This window comes from Aptenodytes patagonicus, chromosome 2, assembly GCF_965638725.1.
Source record: "Aptenodytes patagonicus chromosome 2, bAptPat1.pri.cur, whole genome shotgun sequence".
In the NCBI taxonomy this organism is placed as follows: Eukaryota; Metazoa; Chordata; class Aves; order Sphenisciformes; family Spheniscidae; genus Aptenodytes; species Aptenodytes patagonicus.
In genome coordinates, this window is record NC_134950.1 from 75,833,688 (window position 1) to 75,851,309 (window position 17,622).

General features: G+C 35.7%; 1 long non-coding RNA gene across 4 annotated transcripts in view; it reads left to right on the top strand.

The window, feature by feature from the left end:
• Positions 1–17,622, top strand: part of LOC143156571 (uncharacterized) — a 58,022-nt gene that overhangs the window by 37,334 nt on the left and 3,066 nt on the right. For 2 of the 4 annotated variants that reach the window (XR_012994650.1, XR_012994652.1), the window contains 2 exons: positions 14,030–14,189; positions 14,681–15,023. This is a non-coding gene — a long non-coding RNA (uncharacterized LOC143156571). Of the gene's footprint in view, positions 1–7,655; positions 8,053–11,364; positions 11,638–14,029; positions 14,190–14,680; positions 15,024–17,622 lie in introns of those variants that run through there. The other 2 variants (XR_012994651.1, XR_012994649.1) reach the window with 2 other exon arrangements.

Below are 17,622 nucleotides of genomic sequence, written 5' to 3' on the forward strand. Positions count from 1 at the left end.
TCATATGGTCACATTATTAGCCTTGCTTTTAAACGGTCTACATTTGAAGAATTAAATCAAAACATGATTAGTCTGCTGTTTATTGCCAATATAAATTCCACAGTTACAGATTTATGGCTGCTTCCTCCCGCAACTGTATTAATTTCAGTAATTTTAATACTTTTTGGCTAACCAGTATTTTTGAAATGTTCAAGATTGTTCTCTTGTTGAGTGTCACACATTTCTTTTCATTTTTGTAAGTTTATTTGGTTTTATAGATTCTATATTTAACACAGAAGGAAGTATCTAACCTTTCATAACACAAAGTGTGATCTTGACCATTGTCATCTTGTTTGCAGTTTGAATAGGGAAGGGATAAAATAATACTTGATGGTAACAGCTTTGGATTGGTTAAATGGGGAATACTGAAATGCAGCTTGATATGCTAAAATATTTTCAGCCACATGCAATCATTGTGATTGTTGCTGCATTAAGGTTAAAAGAAGTCACAGGATTTCAGAGTGGGTTTGGTTTGGTTTGGTTTTTTTTCCTCCAGAAGAGCAATGTAAATGCAACTTCTATACTGGAATAAAATCCAAGAAGCAGATATAAATGAGGCTTTAGGGGAAAAATCAGTGGTGATGACACTTGGTAAGTTAGTCTGTCCTGCACTTCAAGTGTGAAAGCTTATTATTTTTTTTTCTTGATTCATATTACATTTATAAAGTAATAGAACAAAATCAGCTTTTTATGCGTTGGTGATCTAAAATTATATAGATGCATACTGGGTGAACTAGTCTGAGCTAAAATCAGAACGAGGTGTACTGCGATGCCAATACATTAAGAGTTCTGAGTCTGTGAATCAAGTGTTCTGTTGATTTCATTCAAAGTAAGATTGTAAAACACAGTTTCAATGACAAAGTCATAATAAGGAAGCATAAAAATGAGGAACAGGAATTCTTTGTGTTCTATAAATTTGGAGAAGATTGGAGTATGGTAATCCAATGCTGTTCAAGTCTGTTACTATTATATTGAAAAACATACCCTGGAAATTACTGATGTCCCCTGTTTCTTCTTGCTCCTCCCAGTCTGATACCAAACTCTAATTGAATAATATATCCTTGGCCCCTGGATCTCTCCAACAGAAATAATTGTTTTCAGAAAGATGCAGTTCCAGGCCTGTTAGTATATTTGCTACATTTCAGACATAACAAGAACTTCTGCAGTTATTGCTGGATACCAGTATTTTTTCTTATGACCCCTCTTACTGAAATTCTCAAAACCAACCAGTGAAGTTTTGAGCAAAGACCTGTTTTGCTACTTTCTGCATACTCCGCACCAATCTGCTGGGGAGCATGTAGGAGGTATTAAGGATCACCATATGTGAAGGTCTGGAATACAATGAGGTTGAACAGTTACCAGGGGACCATTCTTAAGTTAAGCCAATTTAAGATAAAATACCAGTTTAAAATAGTTGCTTACAAGATTTGATAGAGCATATTGCATTTTGCTATGAAATGTACAGATGAAGAAATGAGAGAATATTAATCTACTTTAATCGGGATCAAACTTAAATGAGTTTCTCCCTTCACTCTGCGTTCAGTTGTGTTGCTGCAGGTATCAGGGAACCACCATGTTTCAACACTGTTCACTACTTAAATCACATTCATAAGACACAACAAATTCCTGGTGAAGCGTATAGTTTTTACAGCTAGTCTTCCCTGGAGTTTCCAGGAGTTCTGTTTATATCTGTTTTTTTTTCCTTCCTTAAATCTTTTTTGCTTCTGAACTTCTTGGGAAGCAGTCTTGCTGATTCTCCCCTTATCTTGTGAACTGCCCTTCTTCATTAGAAATACCAATGTTGTTTTATCAGATCTGTTGTAATCCCTGAGTCAAGACTGGCTGATTGATGGCTTCACTTGAGGCAAAGTAAAACTTTCTTTATAGCAACACAACGTGTGAATATATCCAGCATATTTATTTAGTGTGTCAACCTGCTGAACCTGGTGTTTCATTTTGACATGTGGAGGGTGAAATATTTTATGTAATCATATAAATTGCATCTTAATAATTGGTTTTTTGCTTGAGATCCGGTATGATAGTAATTGACCACTGTGAGCTGTAACAGTTTTGGATGTGACTGAGTGCAAGCTGTAAATACAGTCTATTTTTAAAAAAAAAAACAAAAAACCTCTTACAGAAAAGCTTGGGTGATTTTCAGTCTTCAGGTCTGTTCAGAAAATTTACTTTACAAATGGAATCGAGAGCCTTTTTTCTTGTTTCTGCAAGTCTGTTCGAAGATTAGAAAAAATTATACCTGTCCTTTATTTCATAGCACATTTGGTGAACTGGAGTTAGAAACTTTCACTGACCACCTTTCACAGAACCCCTGGGAGACCAAGTGATACTGGGCATGTATGCTAATATCCCATGGTTAAGATAAGGATCAACTACTCAAGCTCTTCCATTTTCAAAGTGCTCATTGGGTGCCTGGAAAATAACGGAGGAATCAGGGTGTGCATCTCACACTTCCTAGGAATGTCTGTGCCCTTTTGTTCCTAGATATCCACAAACATATTTTTTAATCTAACAGATTTCTTTGGCTGTATGGTTTGTGAATAAGACATGGCAATCTGTCAGAAATATATTTTTAGAGGAATGGATGTAGAAACAAGCAATGCTTTCTACCCCTTTCCTTCCCACACACAAATGAAGAAAAAACCCTATCCAAACCAAAAATCTTACCATGCAGACAACATTATCAGTCCCAGCACTGAACACTGAAGAGTGTTTTTGTTCCAGCTGTGAAGCTCTTCTCCTGCCTATAAGTAAATCTCTGATCACTGACCATACATAAAAAAGAACGAGGGGAGATGCGTCATAGATTGAGGTTCTTTTTTGGGATGTTCAACACTTTTAAGTTAATTAATACATTGCCTCTCTACAAAAGACTAATGAGCAAAATTAATGAGTCTTTCTGTTTCCTGCTAAAGTTAGGGTGGCTGAATGTAATTTTTGTTTTTTGATACTGATCTCAAGTTCTTCCATCTTTGCTCGTCTTGTCATATATTCATCTTCCAGACCTACACTTTGCCAATGTGTTAATCTACGCATTTGGCATTGTGAGAAAGAGAGACTTGGTTTTAATTAAATTGTTGATGGATCTCATTAAATAATGAAAATATTTTTAGACTCTGAACTGCAAAACCCCTATATAATAACATATAATATAAAAGCATATAGTAAATTATCATACTAGTATTTATATTACAGCAATTTGTATCACGTGGTTAAAATAATGTCCGTATTTCAATCACAGTTTCTATGCATCTTTCCCTTTCAAATTTGTATTTACCTACTACTCTGGTCTATATTCATTAGGATTAGAGGAGCTTCCACCGTATATTTAGTCTTGTTGTAAAACTTTTGAAAATGATCATCTGTCATAGGGGAATTAAACCTCTTGATGCCATATATACCAAAAGCACTAGTGAGACCAGATCGGTCAAGTTGTAGTCCTGAAAAGTAAGTGGCTGATAGCTGGCTTTGTCATTGTTACCTGTCAAAGTATCCATCTTTGACAGGACGTGATGTAATATTTTGACTATCGTATATGAACATTCAAATGTCATATGTTCTTCTAAAGCTTTTACCTATGGATCCGATGCTGTGAACATATTGCAAAGATGAAAGTCCATTCTGTATTGTGCCAACCTGCATCTAACTTTGCTTAAGGCTTACAATGGATTTATGAGGGATCCTGAAGGATTTTTCCAGACATAGAGCTAGGATTCAACCAAAGATTACTCATCTCTGGCCCTATAAGAATGGGTCTTTTGTTATTTTATCTGCTCTTCTCGATTGGTTTGTAGCCCTTCCAAACAGACTTCTCTTCCAGTTTATCAGCTGACAAGTAAATATGGTACCAAGTCAAGAAGCAGCCTAGTTTCTTGGTTAATGGCTTAGTTAAACCAAAGCGCCAGCATAGAAATAATTAAAATTACATCTTCTGCTATTTTTGTTCCGACAATCATATAGAGAAATGAGAAAAGTAATTTTACATCTGAATAAACTGAAATCTAAACACTAACAATAGAAGTTCTCACAGTGTACTTTTAAATCAAAAACAAACATTATGCCTCTGAACCAGTTGGTTATAGTGCTGTCTCACCAGGTTCAGAATCCGGCTCCTAACTTCAGTGGAAAATGAGCTTCTCTGATATCCGTTGCTTGTTTTTTATTTTTAAAGGCACTGTGTCCAGATTCTTTCCTGTCGGATTGAGTCTTGGCTCTTCCCACAGTGACTTACGGTGCCAAAAGGTCAAAAATGGCTTGCTAGTCACTTTGACACAGTGTAATGCTTAGTGTGAGATCCTTGTTGTTCTGGCCACAGGATGGGGAAGTGTAAAGGAAATGTGCTTTTCACTATATGGCTGCAAGCAGCATGGAACGTAGGTCTGATTAGCTTCAAGGGACATGTCAAGACTCAGTTTTATCTTGAAATGAATTAAAGAAAATGAGTTTTAAGGACCTTGGAGGGATCAGAAGTGCAAATATGGACTGTGAACCTATCTAAGATTGTACAACCAGTCAAAGCTTAAAGTTGTCTGAGCTGCAAAGTGGCTGCCCAGGAGCAGAGCAGGAGGGTGGGTACAAAACTTGACTCAAGTAGAAGAAATAACTGGAGGATAAACAATATGAATTCACTATCGGACTGAATGGAAATGGTGAGAGTAAAAGTTGCTGCCCCTGGTGAAACCTTCCAGTAGTAAACAGAATAAAGCTGTTAAGCAAAAGTGTCCTTAGCAGCCGCCCTGCTTTTTCCTTGTTTGTTTTTGAGGGATATAATTGAAATCTCCAGGTACGTGAAAATTACAGGCTGTAGTTGATAATTTCCTTTCTCTCAGGAAACAATGGTGGAGTTCAAGTTATAGTGGATCCGGGGCTATCATAGAGCTTCGGTCCTGCGAGGCTCCGAAACTCCTGTCATCACTCTCGCAAATCGGTGCTTCCCTTTTGCTTCTTTGTCTTGAAGATACAAAATAGTAACATTGTGTATTTCAAAACAACTTTCTTTTGTATAAGGTGTTTACTGAGAGTGAGCATACAGCACACACCCCTTCACCCGTGCCACTTTGTAGCGCGCATGGATTGTTAATGGACTTGAGAACTTGTGCCACCTTAGTCATATATTTTTTTATTCCGGAAATGGTTGCCTCAGTTTCCAGTGTGTTTGCCAAGACAGTGAGCTGTACAGTCAGTATGTTTGTCAACAGCTGCAAGTTTACTGACAAAGAGGTAATTAGATTCATGCCTAAGTGTACTTCCTAGGGAAAAGGACAAATGTTACCTGTCAACAGAAATGTTGTTTTCCCCAGAGACTGTTTTAAAGGGACAGGTTTCCCATGGAACTCCTGTGCTTTCATTTGACAATCTGGGGAAAAAAAGGCTTTTATCAAAGAAAGTACCATATGCGTGCCTAGGAATTCTTGTATCTCTCTTGTCGGTGTGGGCTGCATTCTTAATCTGTAATTGGAAAATAGGGGGGGCACTGAGAGACTGAGATCCAGATCCCTAAAGGTATTTAGATCCTGACACCACTGAAGTCATTGGACATTAAAAGCTTAGACAGGAGCTGGATGGTTAAAATCCTTTGCAGGTTACCTGTGTGATTTAACCAAGATTTTACATAAAGACCTAAAACCTAGTTTTGCATACTGTTGAGCAAGAGCACAAACAAATCTGATGATAAAAGACTACTCTGGTGCTATAAGAACATATATAGCATGAATATTAAAATTTAAAACAGTTTTGTGCTTACCCTGATTTTATTTTATTTTATTTTATTTTATTTTATTTTATTTTATTTTATTTTATTTTATACTAGGTTGGGAGAGGGAGATCCTTACCTGCTTATGTCCTAGGGGAAGTACAGTGATTGCTGTCCTGACTAGCTATTTTTGAGTCTTACCCTCTCGGAGATTTCCCTTATGTCCCACACTCACTTAAATAGCTGGGATTGAGATTCTTGGGGCTGAACAACTAAATGAAAATGTTGGGGTGCTCTTGGCACTTTTTGCCTTACCTAGACATGGAAAATAGCTATGCTTTAATGTATTTTCAGTCTGGATCAGACAGAGTTTTAAACCAGTGTTTTTCTTAATTCAGAAGTATGGATTCCTACTTGGTCCAGAAATGTTATTATTTCAGCCAGTAAACACATGTTGCATTATAATCTCTTGGGCCTTTCTGGAACAAATAGAGTTATCAATACTCTGATGTTTTCAAATGTAAAATTGGAGATCAGATAAGGCACTTGGAATTGCCCGACTTGTATTTTCTAAATCTTAAAAGTGGTGTCAGTGAAAAGAATTTTTAAATGTAATGTTTTACCTAAGTGGTAAATATACAAGGTGTATTATTCTCATCATGACTTTAGAGCATGTGTTGGTAGTTGGTAGACTTAATTAAAAAAATGAACAGTCATTGGATGTAATATATACTATTGTTTTCTGTTACTAGCAAAGACAAATAACTTCTAGTAGCATATAGCACATAAATGACTTTTACATTTAATTGTATTGCTTAGAGGCAAAATCATATCCCTCTGTAAGACAAGGGCAGGTGGATGGATAGGTAAATGGATAGACAGATGAAAACCTAGATTGCTTCATTTGATGACTGACACACTGGGAATAATAAAAAGGAAGGAAGAAATGCACAGGAAAGGATGCAAACTGCATCACTCACAATTTGGGACTCTACATATTTCTGATTTTCATTTAAAAAAATTGAAAGGAAAATTGCTGTAATATTCTGTGTGTGTGTGTATGGTAGGAAACCAATTTTAATAGAAATAATGGAAAATGTTTCTGCAGGACTTTGAAAGGGAAGAAGAAAATCCCTTGGACTTTTCATGTCTTGCTTCCTTTTATGTGTTGACAATATTATTGGTATCTGGAAATGGAAAATAATGAACTGTGATTTTACATCATGTTTTGGTAAATAATTAAGAGGACACATGTTTGGTCAGCTTTTAAGATATTTTGGACATTTGGGGGGAAAAATAAAAATTTTGGATTCACTTGGACCCAAGGGATTTCCCAAAGATCAGAACAGTTAAAAGCAGTTAAAATATAATTTAAGTTTTAAAATAAAAATTTAAAGAAATTTTCCATGAATTAAGAACTGACCCTGATGGAGAGCTTGTACAAGGAGGAAAGCAAGTAATTTCTGAGAGCCAAAGGAAAGTTATGTCAAATCTTGTTCCTCACATTTGGATCCCTGACCCAGTGAAGGATTCTGTCTTGATTTGCCAAAGGTCCTAAATTTGTACCAGTTAACATTGTTAAATGGCAGAAGTTTGAGACAAGTGTTTGAAATAAAAGAGAAAGGAGGTAGGAAATAACTTGCAGTCAAGTCAAAAGATAGTGGAAAGGTCCACACTGTAAGACATTGTAGTGTTTGGTAGGAACGGTGAGAGTGAGGTAGAAGTGGAAAAGGACCATAAAAGATGTAAAAGTTTTTTTTTTTCTTGAGTTTCACATGGGAAGAGAAAATTACTAGGTATGGAATTATATATATGTGAGCAGAATATCTCTGTATAGTAGACTTTCCAGTAGATTTATATATGTAAATATATAAATGTTATACATATATATGTTTCTCTTTACCAGACAATAATTTGGAAGAAACCACAAATGAGATGGAATTTTCAACTTTAATAGCTTGTAAATTGGAACATTGTATGTGTGAAGCAGTTTTAGGAAAGCACCATGAACTACCTAGAAAAAAAGAAGGTAAAATAAACTTACAGAAGAAACTGAAAAAATAAGAAATATTAAGCCATTTATATCCTGAAACAAAAAGGTGACGTTGAAATGTTGAAAGACTGACTAAAATGGCACTATGAAGAAATAGATAAGAAAACAAAAAGATGAGACAACTGGATCAATAAATAGGAAAAACAGGAAAAGTGGAAGCTGGAAGATATACATTGGGTATAAGTGTGCAGGAAGGTGACTAGAAATTCTGAAGGCAATTCTAGTCTGGTTGAAGACAGAACTGAAGAATGGAGGAAGATGGAAAAAATGAATCTGAGTGTTTTCAAAAATGGTTTCCTGGTGTAGCTGCAGGTGGTTGCCTGAATTCCATAACTGGTGTAGTAATCAAATTTTATTATAATACTTGGATGAAACAAATTATGATAGTAAGTAAATATGCAGATGAAGAACACTAATAACACATCAGGAATTCATACCATATCAGTAGGGTTCTTGAAAGTAAGAGGACCCTCCGTTGTGAAATTTTTTAATCCTTGGATAAAAGAAATATAGAAGAAATTAAGGTCTGGAATTTGAACGACTTGTCACACTAGTTACATTCTCAGATAACGCCACTGAAGATTAAGTTTTAGATGGTAAAATTTTGATGGTATCTCCTGCTCCACATCTTAACAATAAATTATCTCTCAAAATTTCTTTTCAGAAGAGAATAATCATTTACGTGCAATTGTGGTTGCTATTTATGTAACCATGTAGTCCTAATCATGATTGTATCTGGGCGTGTATTTAGAATCCTGACACCCAGATTACATTTTGTATACTTTCTTTAACAGCTACAAGTCTGATTAAGATGAAGATGTCTGCGTGACTCATTTAAATATTGAAAATAAAACAATTTTGAAAGCATTTTTATACAGTTACCATAATACTTTGCTACATACTGCTAAGTATTCAGAACAGGAATTAAACTTTATGTATGTTTAATTGGAGACATATGGAAAATAAATAGTCAAGAAAGACTTAAAGCACACTATGAAAGTTCAAAAATTCCTCTGTCACCAGCCCCAGCCTTGTATATTTCCCGTAATTATTTCATTAACCAGTATTTTGGCATCATCTTTCCCTTGCTCGCTTGTTTATTCATTTGACAAAAAAAAGGTTTAGGGAGGCTTTTCCTTTAAAAAGTTGTGATCTTTGACTGCAAGGCCTGGAAGTTTGTATCTTACCCTCTTAGTCCCAGTTAATGTTAAACCAGGCCATATGCCAGTGCTCCTCTCTCTATTTGGTCTGGTGAAATGTATTTGACTTTGTCCCTGCTCCATCTAATTACGTCCAAACTTCCCCTGATGGCTGCCTCCCCTTTGCCTCCATTGGATTCCCCCAGTGCTCTTACAGGGTGGCTTATACTTAACTCTGCACGTCCTATTCTTGTTTTCTTCCCTTGGAGAATAGTATTTCTCTCCTCTCTTTTCTTATCCTCTCATACTGTTTTTAAAACTGATAGGAGTCAACTAGTACGTCTTTTGACACCACCTTAAACCTTCTTAGGAGGAATCCTCCATGGGGAGCCTTTCCTCACAGTTTGTGTTTTTCCTCATTTCTGTAGAACTTATGCCACCTTTGGGAAATGGACATGTCAGATGGACAGCTTCTGGAGCAGAACAAGAAACGCTAGAAGAAAATGTTGAAGTATCTTGTGTGTGCCGAGGCCTCAGTTTCAGTCTTAATCATATTAAAAGGCTTGTGAATACACTACTTGTCCCAAACGCTTGATTGGAGTAGGTTTGAAACTTGGTGTTTGTAATTCAGTTGCTAATACTGAGCAAAGAGGATTCTAGAGGGCAGCCTGTTACCTTTCAAGATGCATCTAAGGAAACGGTCTTGCACTTGCTGAAGACCATGAGCTGTGTAGGGTCATTGATACAGCTGTCATAAAAACATTGTGTTTGGCCATTGAGTTCTGCTTGGATATGTATTTAGCTTTCTTAGACAGAAACTTTTGAAGATTTTTGTTTTTTTGATGAATTATCACCAGTACAGGCTGAACTATTTTGTAGTTCTTAATTGTACAGTTTGCATTATTGCTAATGTATTTCTGCTGAAGTACTTAATTTTGATGGCTTATTTTTGTTTGATAACATTTTCCTTTTTATGCACCATGTAAAGAGGTCCAAATCTGTTCTGATACCATTTTTGCAGGGATATCCTGTACAACTTTAACAGGTATTTCAGTAAATACAAAACATGAAAATTCTCACACTATAAGCTTAGATATCATTTAGTATGTGCAACACAGCCATCTAACCTGCAGCCCACTCATAGCTATTAGAGTGGTGCTGTGTGTTACCTCTTATAGAGAAAACAGCATTTTCGAGACTTTCTGACCTGCATAAAATAATGAAGTTCAGAGAGAATATTGGTGCATACTTAAGCAGACGATAGTTGGCTGTAAAGACAAGTGTCAGTGGTTTTATGCATCAGTAATGATTCCTAAGATTTCATTGTAAATCAGCCCAGGAAACAAACAGTAGGCGCAATGCCTGATGCGCATCAGGGGTTTGATTAGTCATGATTTCTTCACGTCTCCGAGCAAGCAGATTCAGCTGGTGGTGCTGTATAAGCGCTACTAAATCCGCCTAGAAACACATTAATGCAAATACAGAGACGTAATTAACCCTTATCAGACAAGTTACCTGAAGCAAATCCTCACATGCCTGTGATCAAAAATGAAAGACAGAATTTATCTGCTGGCTTACAGGGGAGCCTCTGTTTTGTTATATTTCTCTCACTGATGCTAAATACGCTACTTTTTCATTCTAATCAGGTTTGTTACTTTCTGCTGCTTTGATGAATGGAAAAGGTGTTGTATTCTTATATAGTCTCAGATGTCTTCCACAGTTGTTCTTTTTGTTTCTGATCAAGTTCTTTACTTCTTTTACTATGGTCTTGATTCTAATTAGAAGCCTTTTCCAAAAGGAGTTTGCTGGTTTTGTTTTTCTTTACAGTCATAAGGCTCTTCTCTCTTATTACCTTCTTTGGCTACAGGGCTAACAGAATTAAGCATAAAAGAATGTATGAAAATCAGTATGTTTAAACAGTATGACATAATGTAGAAGAAATATATAAATACTTACATGTAAGGAAAATGTTAGTTTTTGCAGCTGCTTACTGCTACAATATTTGAGGACAGAAAAAGGACTGTTTCAGTCTGAGCATGCTGACTGAATATAAACCCCTCCATATATATGTGTGTGTGAAAGGGCATCTTTTGAATTACTGAATTTTAAGAGTTAACTAGAAACTAGAAAACTAGAAAAATGGATCTTTTTTGTATTCAATCTCATCAGTTTTAATAGAATAAAGACTGATTTTTATGTTGTTTTTAGGAAAAGATCCGCAAAAAGGAATTAAATATTTCTTTAGATAATATTGGAATGGTATTTATAAATTTCTAAATTTCAATATAGATTTTTTTCTAATTTTTCTACTTTGTATTATGTTGAATATGTGCACTTTGAACTGTGAATTTACTGGATTATAACACAATGTTGCTATTATTCCTATTACTTTTATTTTTCCATTTATTACAGGTAGTTAAGAACAGTTGCTTCTTGATTCAAATCAGACATACCTTTCTGCACACACTTGTCTCTATTTGATTTATGATTTGACATAGCCCAACTGGGTTATGTGAAAGAAACACAGTTTCTCCTTTGCTTCCATCCTGCCGCAAGGTTATCGAATGCTGGCTGCTGGCCTCCTCCTCTCTGGATTTTTCTGTGACTAAACAGGTACAGCCAGTGGATGGCTAGAGACTGACTTGACTATCTCCTCACGTGCTGGTCTGTGTCGAGGAAGATATGTACTTCTTAAGGTGACATAAATTTACTTTCCCTCAACTTTTCAGCACTGTAAAGGAAAGGGAAGCATGGGGAATGGGATAGATGACCATTTAATGTCGTGGGCATTATTATTTAGTATTATTTTGTTTAGACCATCTTTTTCTAGAAGCCTTGAAAATTCAGGACCCCACACTGACTGGATTCCTCCTTCCTTCCCTCCTCACTCAGTGAAGTGCAGACTTACAAGAGATTCCTTCTCCCTGCCTTCTCCACAACCCCCCAAATTCCCCTCCATTTCCTAGTGATAATGTTTGCATAAATGTGGTCCTAACATAAAGGGGCTTTCTTGTATCATAAGCAGTTGCTCAGCTACTGCCTATGAAATAATAGGTTGATGCTTCCTCAAAACCTAATATCGAAAAGAGCAGCTTAAAATTACGTTCTTTTCCAGATGATGATGATGCATTTTCACCTATCTACTGTTTCTTATTTCTGTTTAATGTAGATAAGTGTATTTTTAATCAGGTTAAGCTATATAGTTCAAATCTTAATTCCGGTAGGTCCACGAACATTGCTTTTTTTAATATGTCATAACTTTGAAAATATTGCCATGTGTAAAAGGAAGGCTAAAATCATTCTGTGTTGCTTCAAATAGTCCGGTGCATGCAATGATGCTGTTATCAATCAAGAAAGTTGATAAAAATTGTCATTGGCACATGACAGATGCTGGGTAATTTTGGGTAAACAGTTCACTTCAGTCTGCCATACGCTGGGGAGTAATTTGCATTCTTAGTGGCTCAACATACTAAGTGCTTAATAGAACATATTTTTCTTATTGGTCTCCATGTGGCTGTAGTTCATCCACTTCATTGTTCCACCAGGTTTAACTGCATATGTTTGCTCAGTTTGTCTAGAGTTCAGATATTCTTCTCCTATTGAAGAAAATGCTTTAGTTCTCTCACAACTTCAAGATGTACAAATCGGTCCTGGATGACGCTCGAACTGCTGTTAGTTGTTTTTGGAGTGTTGTTTCTCGTGCAGTGACTGTCAAGTATCAGATCTTTGTTTGTGAAATAGATTCTATTTCTTTTGAACTTGCAATTTTTATTGGTTGTCAGAATGCTCTTTCATGCAGTTGTAAGAGTAAGGAGAGGCGTATTCATGGTATGATCTTAAATTCAATTTCAGCTCTTTCGTGAGCTGGCTTTATCCTTTAATACTTAACTTGGAAGGCCCTTAGGCCTTAGTACGTATCATAATTGAACATATACTGTATTTACACTATATTGATTCAATTTCCTATGGTAGTAAAAACTTCAAATGTAGTCCTTTCTGATTTCAGTGAAACTCTCTTACTGGTTTTATTGCCCAGTTGGAAAAATATTTATTTAGAAAACTGTCTGCGGAATGTTTTGCAAATTGTTTATTGAGATTTTCTGGAATTTTGGATGCCAGTGATTTGAAGCCTCAGTTCATTATTGCCATCTCCTAATTACAAGTGCACAGTTCACATACCAAAGTTACCAAGGCTAAGCCTCAGAATTAATTTCCTGGGAAAATTTCTGTAAAGCACTATAAAACTTCAACTTTATCATTGTTCTGTTGCTGTTCAGCATTGCACATTCATGTTCATGTATTTTTAATGTGTTTGCTAATGTCTTTTTTATACGGTGTCTGAACAACTACTAGCTGCTGCTTATTTTGATTGTGTATAAATTTTGTTAAGTAATTGTGATCTTGAGCTCCTGTCTCTCTTTGGCTGTAAACGTTTTTTCAAGCAGAAGAGTGACCAGCATGAATTCAGTGAGCTGACTCTCATTTGATAATCATATTCCACGTTTTTTTTGCTCTTCATTGTTTGTAGACAGGTGGCTGAAATTTACATTGCCTTTCTTTTAGCAGTCTTTAAAACTGTACATGTAGGGTGTCATTATGGTCTGGGCACCTTCAGCTTCATCTCACCAGTACAGCTACTTATTTTAGGATGAGAGAGGCCATTCTCCAGAGATTTGTATCTCTTTCTACATTGCAGAGCATTCTTCCTTAAGCCATAGTCAGAGAACAAAATAATGAAAAGACTCTTTATGTTTCTGATCTTGCACTACTTATGAAACTGCTATCTATGCATTGAAGTCATTAACCTGCTTATTGGCTGCCCAAAGAAAATTACGTTATGAACCCCTGATCTTTACATCCAGAATTAAATTAGTTAATTTGGGATTCATCTTAGATCAAGTGTGATTGTTGATGTTAATGGTGGTGGTCAGTTTATTGATAGATAAGCCAAACCATTTTCAAGGCATCAGTGCTGATTCTGAGATTCCACTATAATATGAGGAATGCAACTTGTCTCATTAGAGAGATGAATGTTACAGAAAATAGAAATTCTGTGTGATTGATTGTGAATTCATAAATTATTTCTAGGTGAGAGACTCAACTTACCCGTCATTAAGCTGCGGAGGATTGCATTGTGTCTTTTGAAAGACTTAGAGCATCCTTTACAAACTTCGGACTGGAAATGATCCTGCATTACAACTTTCACTTGTACTGTAAATTTTTTCAGATTAAAAGCTCTAGAGACATCGTAAGTCATAAATACTGCTGTGTATGTTGCTGCATATTTGCATTTCAGCTAGAATTACTTTTTTCAATCATACGTTAAAGAATAAAATCCAGCCTTTTTGAGTCTACTTTAGGTGGTTATTAGACTTGCAACTGAAAGAAGTAAATCATCTTAACTTTATTTGCTAGATTTTTACATGGAAATGTTTAAACCCCTCCCGCAAATAAACCCCACCCTCCATAAAGACAGATTTAGATATTTTTGTTTAAATGGATTCCCCTTACCATCACAGTGTTATTACTGTGATCTAAATTCATGTTAATTTTGGGAGTGTTAATTTTGGGCAATTTATAAAAATTGAATAAACATAATGATGTGTGTGGGTGTAATTTTATATACTTAGTTAGCTTAACATCACTGATGAGCTCTCCATAAGAGCTAACTCAAGATTTTTGTGCATTAAAGAACTTGTTAACTGCACTCATTTACATGTTCACAATATCTTGTTGCAGTGGCATCTATGATGTTGACACCTGAAGTGGCATGTCTTCCACAGAGAAGGAATAGGAGGAGAAAGAAGGAAGAGAAAATGATGAATGATAGGGACTTCCTTCTTATCACACTACTTTTCCAAAGCCTGGCTCCTGGAGAAGAGAGCAATCTCGTAATCTTCTGATAAGAAAAAGTAAAGGAGAAACACGCCACACAGGTCATTAAAATAGAGATGGATATTGGTGTGGAACTGGGTAGCAGAGAAATGGAAGAATATCTGCTGATAAGAATCAGATCATAATGAAGGCTTCTGTGGAGCTGAGATGGCAATAGGAGACTCAACTGATCTTTGACCTCAGAAAGGTAAGACAGAACAGAAAGGAGAAGCAAAGGGTCCTCCTAGATGTGAATTATACAGATCTGGTTCTTTAAGGGATTTGCGTGATTCCATTTTACTTGGAAGGAGTTGTAGTTTAATATAGCATTTTATTATTTTTAGGTACAAAATAGAAGAAAATACTCTGCTTGGGTTTTAGCAGGACAGAGCTCTCTGATATGTGACAGCCACTGTATACATAGATAAATATATGTATGTAAAGGTGGATGTATTCCTTTAGTTTAAAGGTCTGAAAAGGCTTTTGTGTTGAAGTTAAGATGTGATTTGCTCTAGTCCCCTAAGCAATGAATTTGGGGATTACGTGCAAAGGTTTGTAGAGAGAGAAGCTTTGGTATTTGCAGTGGCCTTGCTTCCTATACTGTGCACAACCTACTATTGTATAGTCTGAGCATCTGTAGCTATTGCCAAACAGCATTTTGCTACTCAAGATGACATCTGGAAAATTGTGTGAGGCAAGGTTGTAACTTCATCACTGTGCAAAACACGGATGGTAGTGCACTCTCTTGATCAAAATTATTCTTTACTCTTAGTAGTAAAATAAAAGGGATCAGAGAGGAAAGAAGGTCCTGCAGTAACCTAAGATACATGCATATTGTCCTAGGAGCTTGCCTAGGCCAACAAGTTACCTCTGACTCTTTGTGTCTGTGTATCCTAGATTCATGTTTTAGTAAGAAAAGTTGCACAGTTTTTTTCTTTGGAAGTATATCTTCAAAATGCCTATTCTTTCCTAGGAAATTATGTAGAGGAATGTGATATATATTATTGCTTATAAGCAGATTATATTAAAACTACTAAGATAGTAATTAATAGGAAAAATTAAATAGGTTCTGTTTAGGGGAATAGCTTTCTCAAAAATGTAGAGATTTAGTATACTGCTTACATGGTCTGCTACCAAAAGCGAATCTGCTTCCTTCCCATTTTGTAGACAAGGTATTTTTTCCTCGAGTGTAGACTGCGGTTGTAATTACTTACCTCTAAAACTATCTTGCCATAATATTAAATTGATTAATGTCGCAGTATTGAAATGACGAATACAGGTGTTGGACGTTCTTCTGTTGCTGTTAATCATGTGAAAGCCTCTTTACTTACAGCTTTCATAATTAGAATTCCTTCTTTTTGTTGTTTATTTATCATGATAAGCATTTTACTGCTAGGATTTGAAAATCAAATGGAAGGAAATACATTATTTAAAGGGGTAAGTGTGAACTTTTCTGGTCAGTAAGGGCTAAGATAATAATGTTAGAAGGTGTCTTTTCTCTGTGGTTTTCAGAATTTTTGTGTATGTGGTGTAGGAAGCAATAGACGTTTAACAAGCTAAGATGCCAGAGAACAGTAGAAATTTTATCAGCTTGTGTGATATAATGTCTAAATATTACCTGTTATATCTGTAGACCTATGAGAATGTAAAATATTCTTTATCAATTAAAGATGTTAGAAAAAAACCAAAACACAAACCAACAACAAAAACCAGTCTTGGAGTTTATTCCATCTAATACAGTTTTGAAAAATACGTATTGGAAATACATTATTTTAACATTTTAATGAATGTGTAGAGAAAAATAGAGCTCCAGTATTCGTGAAAAAAAAAAAGCAGCAGTGTAAACGATGTCTCAGAGAAAATTAGAAAACCTTTCACTTCTAGGTCATTTTTTGGAGTGTGACTGAAGGGATTTTGTGTTAGGTTGGGTGGCAGTCTCTGCCCAGTGTCTAGAAACAATTGCTGGTACGTAGGTAACAGCAGTGTAATTGACAGCAGATGTGAATTTGTAGATTCACTCCTGAAGTGAATTCATAGAGCATTTTTGCAAGAACGTTTTTACGTCCGAAATTGTTCTATATATACTTCTCATATCAAATGTTAGAAGCTGTCAGACTCCAGAACTCAAAGTGATGACTTACATAAGCACTGTCTTTGCTTTAAAAAGAAATTAAAACACAGCCACACACATGAAATGAAGATATCCACCCAATTAAAGTGAATATTATCACATATTTTCCTAGAACATAATTCATGATGTATGTTTCTTAAAGATGTATTAATTTGATCTAATTGCAATCAGTAGCTAATTAGATTAGGGAGAACTGGAAGACTGGTTTACAAGGAGGATTAGGTGAAATAAATGTGCATTGGCTAATCAGATGTCCACACCTATATTAGATTAAATCCCAAGCAAAGTAGATAGTTATTTAAGCATAAGAGAAGATGTCTTGCTTGTTAAAATAATTCAAGTTAAAAAGGCTGTTCAGTCTAAGTAACAAATCATTCTTCTGGGCTGAGGAATTAACCATGGGAAGCAGTAGCATAAAAGTATCTTGTGTATTTAAAATCAGAATCCATAATATTTGTAAAAGCAGTCGTATCCTGGGATGAAGGTGACCAACGTGATGCTGTAGGTGACCAAAGTGATGCTTTATGAATTCTGTATTTCTGTTACATTGGTTTTGGAAAAAGATCCTGAACTTTTTGGCATGGGAAATAGATAAAGTAAAAAAACTGTTAATCTTGGGCTCCAGCTTAGTGTATTTCCTCACATGGCACATACTATATGTGCAATGTATTCTTAT